Here is a 14360-nt window from a genome sequence, read left to right as displayed (position 1 = left end):
TGGTGAAAATGTTCACACCTTCCATGCTAACTTGCTGCTGTCATGCCATCATTACAAAGGAGGAGAGCTTTTTGATAAAGCCACCCAGCTTTCCAAGTATAACCCACACACCTCGAAGCACAATCGTTCCTCTGATATTTATACATGTTATTTTAGCAACAGAAACCCAAACAGAGGCTTCAACTGGATCTCTTTCACACATTAACTGTGCCTCTCAGCTAAGCTGTTGTTAACCCCTTGAACCCTACGGACCCACCGGCGGGTCCAGCTGCTACATGACCTTGTAGTTTTACCAAACCCCCAGTATTGATGTAAAAAACATATTTGGCACAGTTTGGTGACATTTATGGATAAATGTGCCAAAATGGCCTCTCCGCCTAAGAAATTTCTCACTAATACCATTCTAAAATAAATATGATTCATCTGATTGAGTCCAAATTTGTTATATTTTTACACAACATTTAGATTTGAAAGTCTGTACTACTTTTTTGTGCTATAAATAATATTTTGGTAGTGTTTTGCAATGTTTAATTCAAAGAAAATTTTGGCGAGGTTCAAAAAATGCAAAATATTTTGTATTTTGTCCCTAATATTTCAGGCAGGGTCAAAGCTACAATGGTGCTGACACCAGAAAACCATTCTATGACATCTTACCTTTACAGAGGTACCAAAAGTTTCTTCTTAAATCTAATAGCTTTGAGGCTGTAAGTTATTTACTTTTGTGTGTTTTTGTCAGGCAGAAATTTATTTATACCCCCTTAGGGTGTAAGAGGTTAAAGCAAATCAGAGGATTAAGTCTGCTTTTTAGCAGAATTTAAATTTCAAATAAGGCTTTGCAATTGTTTTAGTCTTTAATCAATGCAGTGAGGGTCCAACTGTGATGCAAGGTTTAGACACAAGAGCATCTGAGGAAAGTCTGTGCCTGTAGAAATTGGTTCAATGACACTAATAAAAAGGGAGTCCAACTAGCTTTCTCCACACACATGTGTACATATGCAATAATGCTGGAAGATCCACTCCTACGCAGCACTTGAACTGAAAAGCTTGGAGTAGCCAGTTTTATTTTGGTTGTGAGTTTGGGTGCCCAGCTGGTACTTGAGACTGGTGGACTGGCAGAGCAGTGGCAGACAGAAGACGCTCTCACACACAGACACATACGTGTGCCAGAGACACACAGCGCCAGACTGCAGCGTCTGCCAACAGCAATCCTACCCACTGTTACAAAGACAGACCAAGTCTGAGGAGGAAGGCCAAACAGTTTGACAGAGCAACAGGAGGAAAGTTAAAGTGGACCAAAAAAAAGGAAAAGAATAGGATGCTAAAGTTTGTTAAGTTGATTGTCATGTTTTTCTGAGGACAGCTTTCGTTACTCTTCTTTCATAACTTCTGCAACTTCTTTGGGAGTAAAATAGTAACAATATCATGGGCATCTATTGTGCTCATGGTGCATCTGGTATTGGCACAATTTTTTTTTGTGAAAAACATTTAAATTAATACAAAAAACCAAACCAGTACATGCAAACCAAAGTGGTTTGCATGCTTTCTGTTACAGTATTGTTTACGTTCAAATATTTTTTTTGTGTCAACTTGATCTCCCGCTGCCGTCTCTATGTGTTTTATGAAAGGACTAAAGCAAAGAAGGAGGTTGAAGTCAACCCAATGTTACTCTTCGACTCTTATGCAATGTTCAGACCACAAGCTGCTGAAGCAGCAGAAGCCGCTGGTTTACATGCAAAGTCAATGGTTGATGCGCATCAAAATGTCAAGCAGCAGCACTGCTGATGCAGATTGCTATTATCACTCCCCTGAAACAGTTATGAATGCCTTAATCAATTTAAAACATTGAAACCTACCAGCAAAATATGTCCGCTTTTATTAGTCTGGTGCATGCAGTTTGGATTACATACATGAAAAATGCCTTTCAGCTGCTGAAAAACAGGAGCGGAATACCTCAAAGAGGCAACCGAACAGGAGGCAGCGGTTGAAGGGGATTGCCAGTGCAGATCACAGTCGGTGTACAGGGGTTTTATGCTGGTCCGACAGTGAAATAATTCTTGATGGACTGACTGCATAGATGATGTTTTGAGGTGGACTTTCTCACTTAAAAACATATTAAAACTATTTTTTACCCGCTTATCACAGCAAATATAGCAAAAGCTGCCCTCTGCCACTGAACACAGGAAGCATCTGACGCATCTGTGCACACTTTACTGGACGCGCTTCAGGAACATCAGGGATGCACTTGTGGCGTGTCGGACCTTAATGTGTACAAGCATCAAAAATGAAGAAGCAGAAGCTTTGCTGCTTCTATCGCGTGCAGGCTAAAGGTACCATTATATAAGAGCAAAAGGCAATGCAGCTCACATATGCAACAAATTGATTATAGAAGTCTGTGCAGCCAGCTAGCTTTCCTGTTGAAATCAAAAAACAAAACAAAACACTGGAACATTTTTAGCAGAGGTGATACTTAAAATACAACAGCTAAAAAGGCCTAACATAACTGATGCGTTTAACACATTTAAAAAGCTTACCAATATGCTGCATATTGTCAACTCGATTTTCGATTTATGAAGGTCCAAAGAGGCTGATCTTAATAAGAGACAGTTCATTGTTCTTTATCAACTCACATTAAAAGCCTGTTGAGTATTTTCCATTAACTTAATCAGTCACCCCCTTTTGCATAACCACATGCAGCTCATGTTTCTGCAGACACCTTGACCCTGCACAGCAATATTGCATATACCACCAAATCAAAAAGGAATAACTAACACACAACAGCGAAGGAACACCAAAAATCCTGTACATTTTTAATAATGAAATATGTGAGTATTGGCCATTAATTTTATTTGTCCAACCTTCTTACAGTTCAATTAACTTGGTTAAATTTATAGACTTGCTTAAAATCTAAAAATCATGCTTAAAGAAATATTAATATCAAATATTCCTCATATATATTTTTATATATTAATGAGCTGCAGGCTGAGATGTTTTAATTTTGGAATCCGATGAAAAAGAAGGAAATGGCCTCTGATCTGTCTGTGAGAGCTAACCTACAGGAGTGTATGTTTAAAGATAGTTTCTGCTTCCTGGGATTTGACTGACAATCCCTCTAACTATCATCGCAGCTTTAGATCTAATGAGGAATGGCAGTAATAGAGAGCTCCAAGCCCTTTTTTTCTATGGGAGTTGAAAAGGCACAGAGCTTCAAAAAGAAAGTTGATTCAGTGAAATGAATTTACTTCATGAAGCGTTGGAATTTAAGTATCATATTTTAAGTGCAATGAAGAAAGGAATGCAAAGTTTACCATCTTTTTGCCATTTATTGAGGTTACAACCCTGTTTAATTCCAGCTGGCAGGGATCCCATTCATTTTGCTTTTTCTTATTATAGAAACATCTTTTATTCCCTAAAATTTGTGAACCAAACTTTAATTGAAAGGCCTCAAATGAGTTGGCATTTTTCCAAAATTTTAGCATTTGTTCAAAGTTTTAGTTTAAATATTATGTATTGATGAAGTGGCTTCACGGTGGCGCAGTTTGTAGCATTGTTGCTTAGGTTTCATTCCCAGCCTTGGGTCTTTCAGCTGGGAGTTTGCATGTTTCTGTGTGGGTACTCTCTAAATAACCTTTCAGTATAAGCGTATGTCTGTGCATGGCTGTATGTCTTTGTATTGCGATAGACTAAGGACCTGTCCAGGGCACCTTTTGCCCATAAACTGCCCGCACCACTACCCTAATGTATAAGGGGAAGAAGATGGGTGGATAAATTGATGAAGTTACATTTAACGAGGTATTCATTGGTAACAGAGATAGGAAAATTTAAGTCTGCAGGGCTTGGGCTTCATATTAATCCTCCCCCGTGGGTTGAAGACGTTTACGCTGGTCTGGATGGCAGAACGGCGTGCAAGATCCGTGCAAGATGTCGACCCCAAAGCTTAGACAAAGTAGGAAAATTACAGAGTTCAAAAGGAATCCCCCCTGACCTTCAGACAATTATTTCCACCTGTACGTCGTTATTTCTACAGCTTCTCATTGAGTTCTTTGCCTTCACTTTCTCTACCACCCCATGTCTTTTTTCTGTCTTCATGTGTCCATCTCCATGTCTGCCTCTGCCAAACAGAGATCCAGCAGCTTGTCCTTACAGAGTTGAGATCAAATGCTAACCCGCAGCTCAGTGTAAGCCTGCACAGAATGAACCTGCAAGGGAGGCAAACATAAACAATATTTGATCTCGTGCTTCTGTCACTTCTATTTTTTTTTTTTTTTTTACAGTGTCCTGTCTGGCAAGGTGGCAATAAGAATAATTGTCTTGATGCCAAAAGGAGCCCAACAGATTTTACTTTCACAAGTGTAGCGGTATCGCAATTGCCATACCGCTCCACTTGTTTCATGTATATAAATTGCTTTATTATAATTATGCAGGGAGCTTCACAGTTCACATGGACACTGCAATGTAAGTAGAGCAGAAAAACAGAAGAAGAAGAAGGAAAAAGAAAAAGAAAAAAACAGGACAAAAGATGAAAGAAAGAGGAGATAGGAAGGAGACAATGACAAAACATTTTCAGTCTGCTTCAACACCTGTAATGAGATGGAGAAGAAAAAAAAAAAAAAAAAAAAAAAAAAAAAGAACAGCACAACCAAAAAACATGGTACGAGATATACAATAAAGCAAACACCTTGAAACTATCACTAAAGTAATATTATTAAGTCTGACATGTAGTCTGTGTTACCTGAAGATATGAATGTGGGGTTTCTGTTTGGAAGTGAATCTCTAAGTACCTGAAGCCTAGCACCTGTAGTTGTTTGTGAGGGTGAACTTGTGCATGTAAAGTTTTAACCATAGAAAAAAATGCTCAATAGTGGTTGTGGAGAGCCGGAGAGGCACACCCCCCAGAGCACTGAGTCCAGCGCCGGGAGACCCAAAGCCCCAGGCGCCCAAGGGGACCCCAGAAGCGAAGGCACCAAGGCGGGGCCAGCCCCGGAAATCAGACCCCACCAAGGCAGGAGGAGAGACAGCCACGAGGAAGCCCCCCAGCCACCGCCATGCCGCCCCGGGGAGCCGCGTGGACGAGTCCGCGGGCCCCGCCGGCAGCCGGCCACCCCGAAGTAGGGCCGGGCGCGGAACACCAGCCCCCCCACGGCGCCGACCGAAACGCCCCAGCCCCACAGAGCACCGAAACACGCCCCGCCCCCCCCGCACCAAGCCCCGGCGACCGGCCGCAACACCCACCGCGACCGCACCACCAAGGAAAACACTAAGGCGGCCCCGCCCCCGGCCGGGGCCCATGCGCATCCGCCGCGAACCGGCCACGAGCGCCGCGGGACCCCCCCCCAAAATGCCCCCCCGGCCAAAAGCGCAGCCCCACCCCACCAAGACCGATGCCAACAGCGCGCAACGAAACACACCGCGCACAGAATCAGCCCGAGAGCAGAAAAGCCGCCCGGCGCAAAACCGCAAGAGGAGCAGACCGCAGCCGGCGCAACCACCCCCCCCAGCAGCCCGAGGGGCAGCACAAAGCCAGAGCGGAGCGAACCGCGCCGCCCCCCCACCGGACGATGCCAAAGCAGCCCAGCCACGTCCGCCACCCCCCCCCGCAGCCCGCACCAGGCCCCGACACGCGGCCAGAGCAGCTCCGCCGCCCCGGCCCCCCACCACGCGCCGGTCATAGCCACCCCAGGCCCCCACCCGCCCCGCAGCCCCACCCGTCGCGATCAGTGGGAACAGAGCAGCCCCGCCATGCCTCCAGGAGGGAAAACCCACCCGAATACCCAGCCAGCGCAGCCAGCCCGCCCAGACCGGCCCCCCAACACTACCCCCGCCGGAGCCGCCCGGACCCCCACACACCAGCGGCGCGCCGCCAGCAGGACCCCCACCCAGCAGGCCCGCCTGCCCCCCGAGAAAACAGACATGCCAAACCCCCCAAAGAAAAAAAGAGAAAAAAAAAAAAAAAAAAAAAAAAAAAGGGGCCCCCACAATGCGACAGCGGACACCAGACACCGACCCGCCCGCAACCGCTCCCCCCCACTGAGGAAGAGAAAAAAAAAAAAAAAAAAAAAAATAAAAAAAAATAAATAGGTAAATAAATAAATTAATTAATAATTACAATTAAAATAAATAGGCAAGAGGAGAAGTGCGAGCGGAAAAACCGGAGCCCAAAACAGGACCCAAGACCCGCACCCCACCATGCCGCGCAGCTCCCCCCCTCCCCGAACCGATACCACAGAACCGGCATAGGAAAGAAACACCGCCCAGGAACCGGCATCGTAGCGAAGGCACCGGCACCGACCCCGAAAATCCCCGAACAACACCCAGCCCCACCCCGAAGCGGATCCAGTCCCAGGCCCCAGGGATCCGAGGCCCCAAGGGCACCCCACCCCCAGACAGGAGCCCCAGCAAAGCCCCGGCCGGCCGGGGCCAGTGGAGAGGCCGCCAGGAATGAGCAAGCAGTCCCCCGGGCATCCACCCCCAGCTCCACCAGTGCACCGGTGAGCCCCGACGCCAGCCAGCGGAGGGAGAGCAGGACGGGGGGAATGGGCTCCGCACTTAGCGGAGACTTGAGATGTATTTGGGAGAGGGTGCGGTTGAGACCCCAACCTGGGAAAGAAAAAAAAAAAAAAAAAAAAAAAAAAAAAAAAAAAAACACACCATCTCAATCATGCCTTCCCTCCCTAGTGCCCCCACTCGTACCACAGGAAAAAAAAAAAAAAAAAAAAATCTCCATGTCTGCCTCTGCCAAACAGAGATCCAGCAGCTTGTCCTTACAGAGTTGAGATCAAATGCTAACCCGCAGCTCAGTGTAAGCCTGCACAGAATGAACCTGCAAGGGAGGCAAACATAAACAATATTTGATCTCGTGCTTCTGTCACTTCTAGACCTCAACACACAGACACAGCTTGAGGGCAGCACTTTCAGGCTTTGTTGCCTCCCTCAGATAGAGGAACGTATACACACAGACAGAGGAGTCGAATGGCCTTTTTCATTTAGACTGTAACAATGGTAAACAACGCAGCACAAAGGCAGTATGCTCTCGCTCAGCCTACAGCCTGCTCTTCACACGTTGTTTGATATTAAAAGACAAAACAGGCATGTATGGACGAGGAGACACGGCAGTGGGGATGGTGGAAGAGTGGATAGAAAAGGACACTCTCACAGCGAGATGTTTGCACTACAGGACATATTTTGGATGAAAATAAGAAGGAGAATCTGTAAGAAAGATATCAACACAAGCCATCTCCCGGATGCATCCTCTGTCCATACCCACTTCTCCTGCAGATGGGCGATATTGTTATTCCTGCGTATCATTGTGCCGTTTCACTCCTTTCCTCAAGCGAGGAAGTGGTACCGCTGGCGTCTTGCCAGATTAGCCAATAAATCTCCCCCAAGAAGAAGCAAGGCTGGAAAGAGTAGAAAAGACAGACAGACAGACAGACAGACAGACAGACAGAAAGAAAGAAAGAAAGAAAGAAAGAAAGAAAGAAAGAAAGAAAGAAAGAAAGAAAGAAAGAAAGAAAGAAAGAAAGAAAGAAAGAAAGAAAGAAAGAAAGAAAGAAAGAAAGAAAGAAAGAAAGAAAGAAAGAAAGAAAGAAAGAAAGAAAGAAAGAAAGAAAGAAAGAAAGAAAGAAAGAAAGAAAGAAAGAAAGCTGCAGGTGACGGGGCTAAGACGGTGTAGTGTGAGTAAATTGTTTCTTTGAAAGAGCAAAGACTGAGACTGATAAAGAAAAATGAGACTGGTTGAAAGTGAGCACCTGGTGCAGCAACACAGTAGTGATGGAAAACACACAGAACACTGCACACGGCGTCCAGACAAAGACTCGGCCATCAGCGGTTGTTTACAGAGTGCGGCTCCTCCCCTCCTGCCACCTGTTACTGTGGTTGAGCCGAACAAATGTTTAACCCTCTCAACGAGTCCCCCAGCAACAGCCAACAGAGCATCTCCATCATTGTGTCCATCCACAGTCTGTGCTGAGCAGCTCAGTTCAAAGCTGTTCAACACTTATTTTCCCTCATCTATTTATATGGACTAACTGATCACGAGCTGAGATGCTTTAGTTGACTATCAACATGTGACACCTCAGCCACTTTATTCACCTTTACACCTCACTTTCAAGTAAACAGGTTCACTAATATCTGCAATATTTCTACAGTGGTATTCTTGTATTGAACTAACCATCATTTCCCATTGTGACAGTATTTACAGAAACATTTGAGTCAAAGGTACATTTTACTCAAAAATGTATATTTGCCCATTTCCTAAACGCTTCTGTTTAAGAAATGGGCAAAAAATTGACCAAATAAAGAGCTATAAAAATTATGGAACATATTCAATATTAGCTTTGGTTTATTTTCCAACATTAATTCATCATTATTTTGATTTTGATACAGAAACTCAAACCAAATGACATAAAAAGCCTGGGTCTCCAAGGTAACAGGCATGTGGAAGGTTAGAACTACTGCACTCTAAGATCCAAAAAACTGGGGCTTTTGCTCTGACCACCAGTTTGGACCATCGAATGAAAGTTTGTAAATCACTGAAAAGCTTAGCGCTAAAATTCGTCACAGATCTATTGGCATTATATCTCTGACTCAGCATCACTAAAACTGCACCTAAACGTAAAATCAGCTTCTGGCACCAAAAATCTAGGAAAAAACCTCCCTGCTGGAAAAATCATAAATCAAAAACTCAGACTTATTATTTTTTTTTTTAATTAAGGTTAAAGTCCCATTTGCTTTGAGCTTCCATTGAGTGTTTACCTATTAACCAAAACATCAAGGCAAACAAACAAACACAAATTAGTGGCGCCAGCGTACAGCAGCCTTGCTACTGTCAGTGAGCCCCAGGGCAGCGGTGGTTACTATGCAGCTTGCCACCATCAGTGTGTCAATGGGTGAATGACTGAATGCTGTTTAAAGCACTTTGGTCAAGTCTCCTAACTTGAAAAAGCACTATATAAGTACAGGCTATTTACCAATCTTTGTGATTTAACTGCTATGAACCTTTTCCCCATGTTTTTATTTTTTTTATCTTGTTAACTTGTATTTACCCTGTTAATGAAATATGCTTTAAAAATAAACAATAACGACTTTGGCTTACCTTGGTAAGGTTAGCGACCTAGACGCTAGCAAATAATCTCTCAACAAGTGATTCAGTATCAGAGTGTTTTTACCTGATAGCCTCTGACTGGTGATTGACAATTTAAATACTATTAAATATTTAGATTTTACCCTGGAATCACAATCAAATACATGAACAGTTTGTTTAGAGGATTTCTACAAAAAAAAGATGAAGGTCTGAGACCCCGATACATTAAAAAGGTTCGACTTTTTACCAAATTAATTCCTTTTAAATTCCAAAGCGTTACATTTATCCTGCTGCTCATTTTTATCTTTCTCACTCAGTGTAACTGTTAGATTAATGCAAAGCTTACTCAAAGGTGTTTGAGTTTATAGACAGGAAATCTGAATAGTTATTCATTAACTGTATATAGGCCTTTTAAATGCCAGCTGATTTACATTACCATTCAAAAGTAAGGAAATAAACACCTTTTCAGTGAATTTATCCAGGAAACAAATATACAGTAAACTTGAGGTTTAATGTGGCTGACGGACCAATAATAAAACAATAACAATAAAATCACTGTTAAACACCTCAAGCAATGATAGATGAAGATATCCATAATTTCATTTAAGCTTAAATGCAAGAATAAAACCATGCAAGAAACTAAAAGATATAAACTTGAATTTTTCTCTACACAAAATACTTTCTTGATTCCCTCTTGACTTTTCTGCCAGTTATCATCATCTTCATCAGTCGACCAAGTCAAGTCAGCAAAGCGCTGTGACATGACAGACACACTTGTGACACTAAAACTGAGCCTCTCCGCAGGCGGTGAACCCAGGCTTGTGTGAGTCGCAGATGTTTGGGGTCATGACCTCCAGCTAGGGCAAAACATAAAGTCTGCAGAGAGGCCGTGCGTAACGCTTCCTGAAAGACTCGGTTTGTCCTCCACAGCGAGCGAGGTCCCGCGTGTCAGCCAAGCAGAACACAAGAAGCGCCCTCTTCTAATGCGAACAACATTGAACGAGTGTGCGTGCGCAGATGTGAGTTCATGTTCGTAAACATGTTTGCTTTCCTCATCACAAAGCCTGCGTGCTTTAATCACTCGTATTGCATTACAAAAGACATACTCTTATAATTAAACACATTTCCTCAACAAAGAACTCTTTTGAGGATTGTCCAAATTCCCAAAGAAAAACAGGACTACAAGATGTGCCAATCTCTTCTAGGAAATAAACATGATTAAACGGCAATGTGAAGAGGAAGTCTGAAATACAAATCCAACAATTAAGAGAAGAGGAAAAGATTACTTTTCAAGACTTCAGGCTCTTTATCATACTCTACCTCACTCAATTTGTCTGTGCACATTCATTTACATAAGAGTGTGGGTGTGTGATATGCACATAAGCCTTGCTGCATGTGGGAGTGTTTACATGCAACCTGTAAAGTGATAAACAGAACATTCCTGATTTAAAGGTGAAACCCACTAGCTTCCCAGTGATTCAGAGGGCTCTAGTTCTGGGACTGTATCCAGAGACCCAATTCCACCACACAGCCCCGGATTAGCTGTCAACCAGACTCCTAGATCTGAGGATTAGCACATTATTTTCCAGGATCTCTCCTCAAACTGGAGAGTCTAAATCAAGTCTACAACATCACTGCTGTCAGTGAGAGATGGAAGACACGGCTGAAAATCGAGCCAAACTAAGACATGAGAATCCAGATCTGCAACTTCAACTGTATGCTGGCTTTATGTTCCCAGTAAAACACATTAGTTTGGGGGAACAAATAAACAAAGGGCCAATCTAAATGTTAATTGAACATCACTTAGCTGATATGTTCTTATTATTATCTAGGGCAGATATCCCAGTGAGGAAAACAGATTACATTAAAAAGATGAGTCCTGATTTATCCTGCACACATTCTCCTTTCACCTCTCTTGTCAAGCGACATGCAGAGTGAAGCATGCTCGGCTCCTGGGAGCTGTGTTGTTTTTCACTCTGTAATCCGGGCAGACTCAGGGGAAGAAGGGATCCGTTATCAGCAAGGGGCCTCGATAGAGACTTGATCAGGCCTACTGTCTGCAGGGACCGGGGAGCTGAAGTTAATCAGAGACCGACAGACCCCTCATTACCCTGAGGATTCACACACTGTGACCCTGACATCCCTTCAATCTCTTTCTGTCGCACAGACACAGGCTTTCAAAAACATAGCTTGTGGTATTATTTGTGTGATTTACATCATACAAATAAAACTGACTTTGACATTTTTTCTCATTAATTATATTCTGAAATCCATAAAAGGACAATGGATAAGACTCATGGTGCACCCTAAACAGGTCTCCAAACATGCACATTGAGAAAGGGCTACATATAGAAACCTCCAAACTAGGACCTTCTTACTTAGATGCAAAACTATGACCTACACCACTGAACATATAAACAGAGGTTTTACAGTTTGATAGAGCAATCTAGCAGTCTGACTCATGATAAAGTTGAAATGCTGAAACAAAACCAGGTTAAAGACAATCACCAGTCAATGACCTACTATGTAGCTCAGTCCACCTGAACCTGCATTTAGTTTGAGGACACATTGCAGTTTTGAAAGCAGACAAAACTGCCTGGACAATGGGATGCAGATACAGCAGCTGGTCATTCGACCCAACAGCACAAACACCTGCCCAGTATGAGCATCAAGCAAAGTAGTGAGCTAACCAGCATGTGCAAGAGGCTAAATAAGCTAAACAGAAAAGGCAGCAAAGAGCAGAAGATGCAGTATGTTGTGCTGCTTAAGGTGCCCCAGATGCAGAGCCAGGTAATGCAAGGAATTTAATGTTTTCACATCACATTTAATGTAATTTCTTCTCCTCAGTTAACTAGGAGTTATACTTTCCACTAGGAGCTAACCACATACGTGTTAATTTGTAATTGTACCAGGGCTGCGACTAATGATTATTTTGCAAATGGATTAATCTGTCCATAATCTTTTTCGATTCATCGATTAATAATCGGATAGGCAAAGGTTCGTTAAAGAAGATTTTTTTACGAAATTAAACCACATGAATCTTTTCCACTTGAGGAGTTCTGTATAGAGCATACTGGCGGATAGAAAAGTTTTTTTTTTTATCTTAAATGCAAAATGTTTACATATTTCTTTCCAATTTTGACATAATTGCTGTTCTAAATGGGTCACTCTGTAGCTAAAGGCATGTTTTAGAGTCTCTACACTCCGGCTAATCGATTACTAAATTAGTTGACGATTATTTAAATAATCATGATTAATACAATTAATTGTTTCAGCCCTAAATTGAACAAAGACTAACAGACTGCTACAGAAGAGTCTGCCAGCCTACAGCTATCAACACCTACAACTGGTAAAAAAAAAAAAAAATTTAAATTGTACGAGTTACTGCAATATTTAATATTCTTTTTAAGGACTAAAAAAGTATTTTTGAATTAGATGTAATTGAATTGACACACAATTTCTACCAGAATTATCTTTTTTTGGTCAATGCAAGAGTTCAGATCAGTTTTCAGAGGAATCAACTACTATAAGATACCTATCAACCCTTGGTAAAGAGGTGGCCTGACCAGCCAGGCTAATTTATGCCACTGAGATGGCATATTAGTCTGGATGGGAGCAGGTACTGTAGGGCTTAATTTTAAAGGCGGAGCTAACAGAGTCAGAGAAAACAGTTAAGGACCAATTGGATATATATACATATACATATATATAGATTTGAGTTTTTTTTTTAATATTAAAAAAGCCCATGAAGCAGACAGTCATTAAAATATTAGCAACATAAACATCTCCTTCTGGAAATAAAAAGAGCATCAATTAAATGTCGTTTGTGGTCTGTTTTAGGCCAGAAGGCATTGAGCCTCAGACTGACGTAAACCCAGTTTACGTCAGTCTGGCTGGCTAAGTTAGGTAAGAGGAGCCCTAAACTTTAATTTGACACAATAATTTTTCCCAATCTTTCATATATCTCAGCTAGCTAATTTCATGTAACGAAAGACTTCAACATATGTAAAGGCTGTGAAACCACAGCAGAGCTCATACCTAGACATTAAGCCATAAATTGACCAGTGCTGTCAAACTGTAGCCATTAAAGAGCTGACATGCAGGAATCCAGCTGGCTTACCTCTGGAGAAAGGTGTAGGAAATTATATGGCATTTAGATTAATTAGACACAGTTGTCAGATTTAATTAACTACTAGGTTTAATTAACCATTTAATTAATCTTATGCTGGTCCAACACGTGTACACGCGCACACAAGCACGGAGGCAAACACGTACACTCAACTAGTAGCCCGCATAGATATGATATGAATATGAATAGTTCATGTGCAGCAAATGTAATCTGTTCAGCCGACAAGCGCTCGCACTTTTTTCTGTCAAACCTCACAAGAGAGTTCAGCTGAATGGGTGAATGGCTACGAGCTAAAACAGCCTGAATGAAGAGCATGTGGTAAGAATAGCACCTTTAATCCATTTCAGGTTTAACTCCTTCCCTCATAGGATAATAATCTTACAGCTGAAGCAGCTTATTCAGTCCACATCCGCACACCTATGTAATCCTTTATGAAACATATACCAGGTAACATTGTGCAAATATTTATAATTGTACTGAGAGGCTGACAGAAAGGACACCCTGGGTAAAAGATAGAGCTGAGTTTCACATCAAAATATTCATTTTAATAAGTTTGAGTGTCGATAGACTGGTGTAACGTTTCAAAAGATTATAGGGTGAGGAAGGGCCACTGACCCTGACCTTCCTCATTACCAAGTCAACCCTTGCAGCCATAACAAGCGAAGCCTGGCAGCATCTTCTGCATTGTGTGCGACCGCGGGTGTTTATGGGGTTGAATGATCAACCAGCTGCTTCTTGTGATTCAACCTTTCCTGAAGCCATGAGTGGACCAATAAGTAGCCGGGCATTACCCCAACCTTTTGCCCCTAGGAAGCAAAGAATGACTGGGACCAAAATGGTCAGAGTAGCCAACAGCAGAGCAAGAGTTACTCTAATGATTGGATCATGGCAGGCTATAGCTGAGCTGGCAAAACAGTTAAAAATGAGACTCAGAGGGTTTTCCCACAAAGAATGGAGCTGGATTTCTTGTGTGACACCTTTTAAAAGCATAACATTTCAGGCCATACGCTTCTGTCTGTCCAACTTTAAAGCTGCACCATATAAACATGTCAGGAAACACAGAGAATCAGCATTTTGGCAAATTACAGCCAAACCTCTATATACGAACTTATAAAAAAGTAGAATCAGAGAGTGTGTGTGCTGTATAAACTG

The 14360-nt window shown here is 42.5% G+C and overlaps 1 protein-coding gene across 2 annotated transcripts in view; it reads right to left on the bottom strand.

Annotated features, from left to right (window-relative positions):
- ssbp4 (single stranded DNA binding protein 4) overlaps positions 1–14360 on the bottom strand; it is a 134012-nt gene that overhangs the window by 78806 nt on the left and 40846 nt on the right. The gene's annotated exons all lie outside the window — the stretch shown is intronic.

This window comes from Cyprinodon tularosa, unplaced genomic scaffold, assembly GCF_016077235.1.
Source record: "Cyprinodon tularosa strain WSP-4 unplaced genomic scaffold, ASM1607723v1 ctg147, whole genome shotgun sequence".
In the NCBI taxonomy this organism is placed as follows: Eukaryota; Metazoa; Chordata; class Actinopteri; order Cyprinodontiformes; family Cyprinodontidae; genus Cyprinodon; species Cyprinodon tularosa.
Note: the sequence above shows the minus strand (reverse complement) of the source record. Positions and strands in the feature narration are given on the sequence as shown.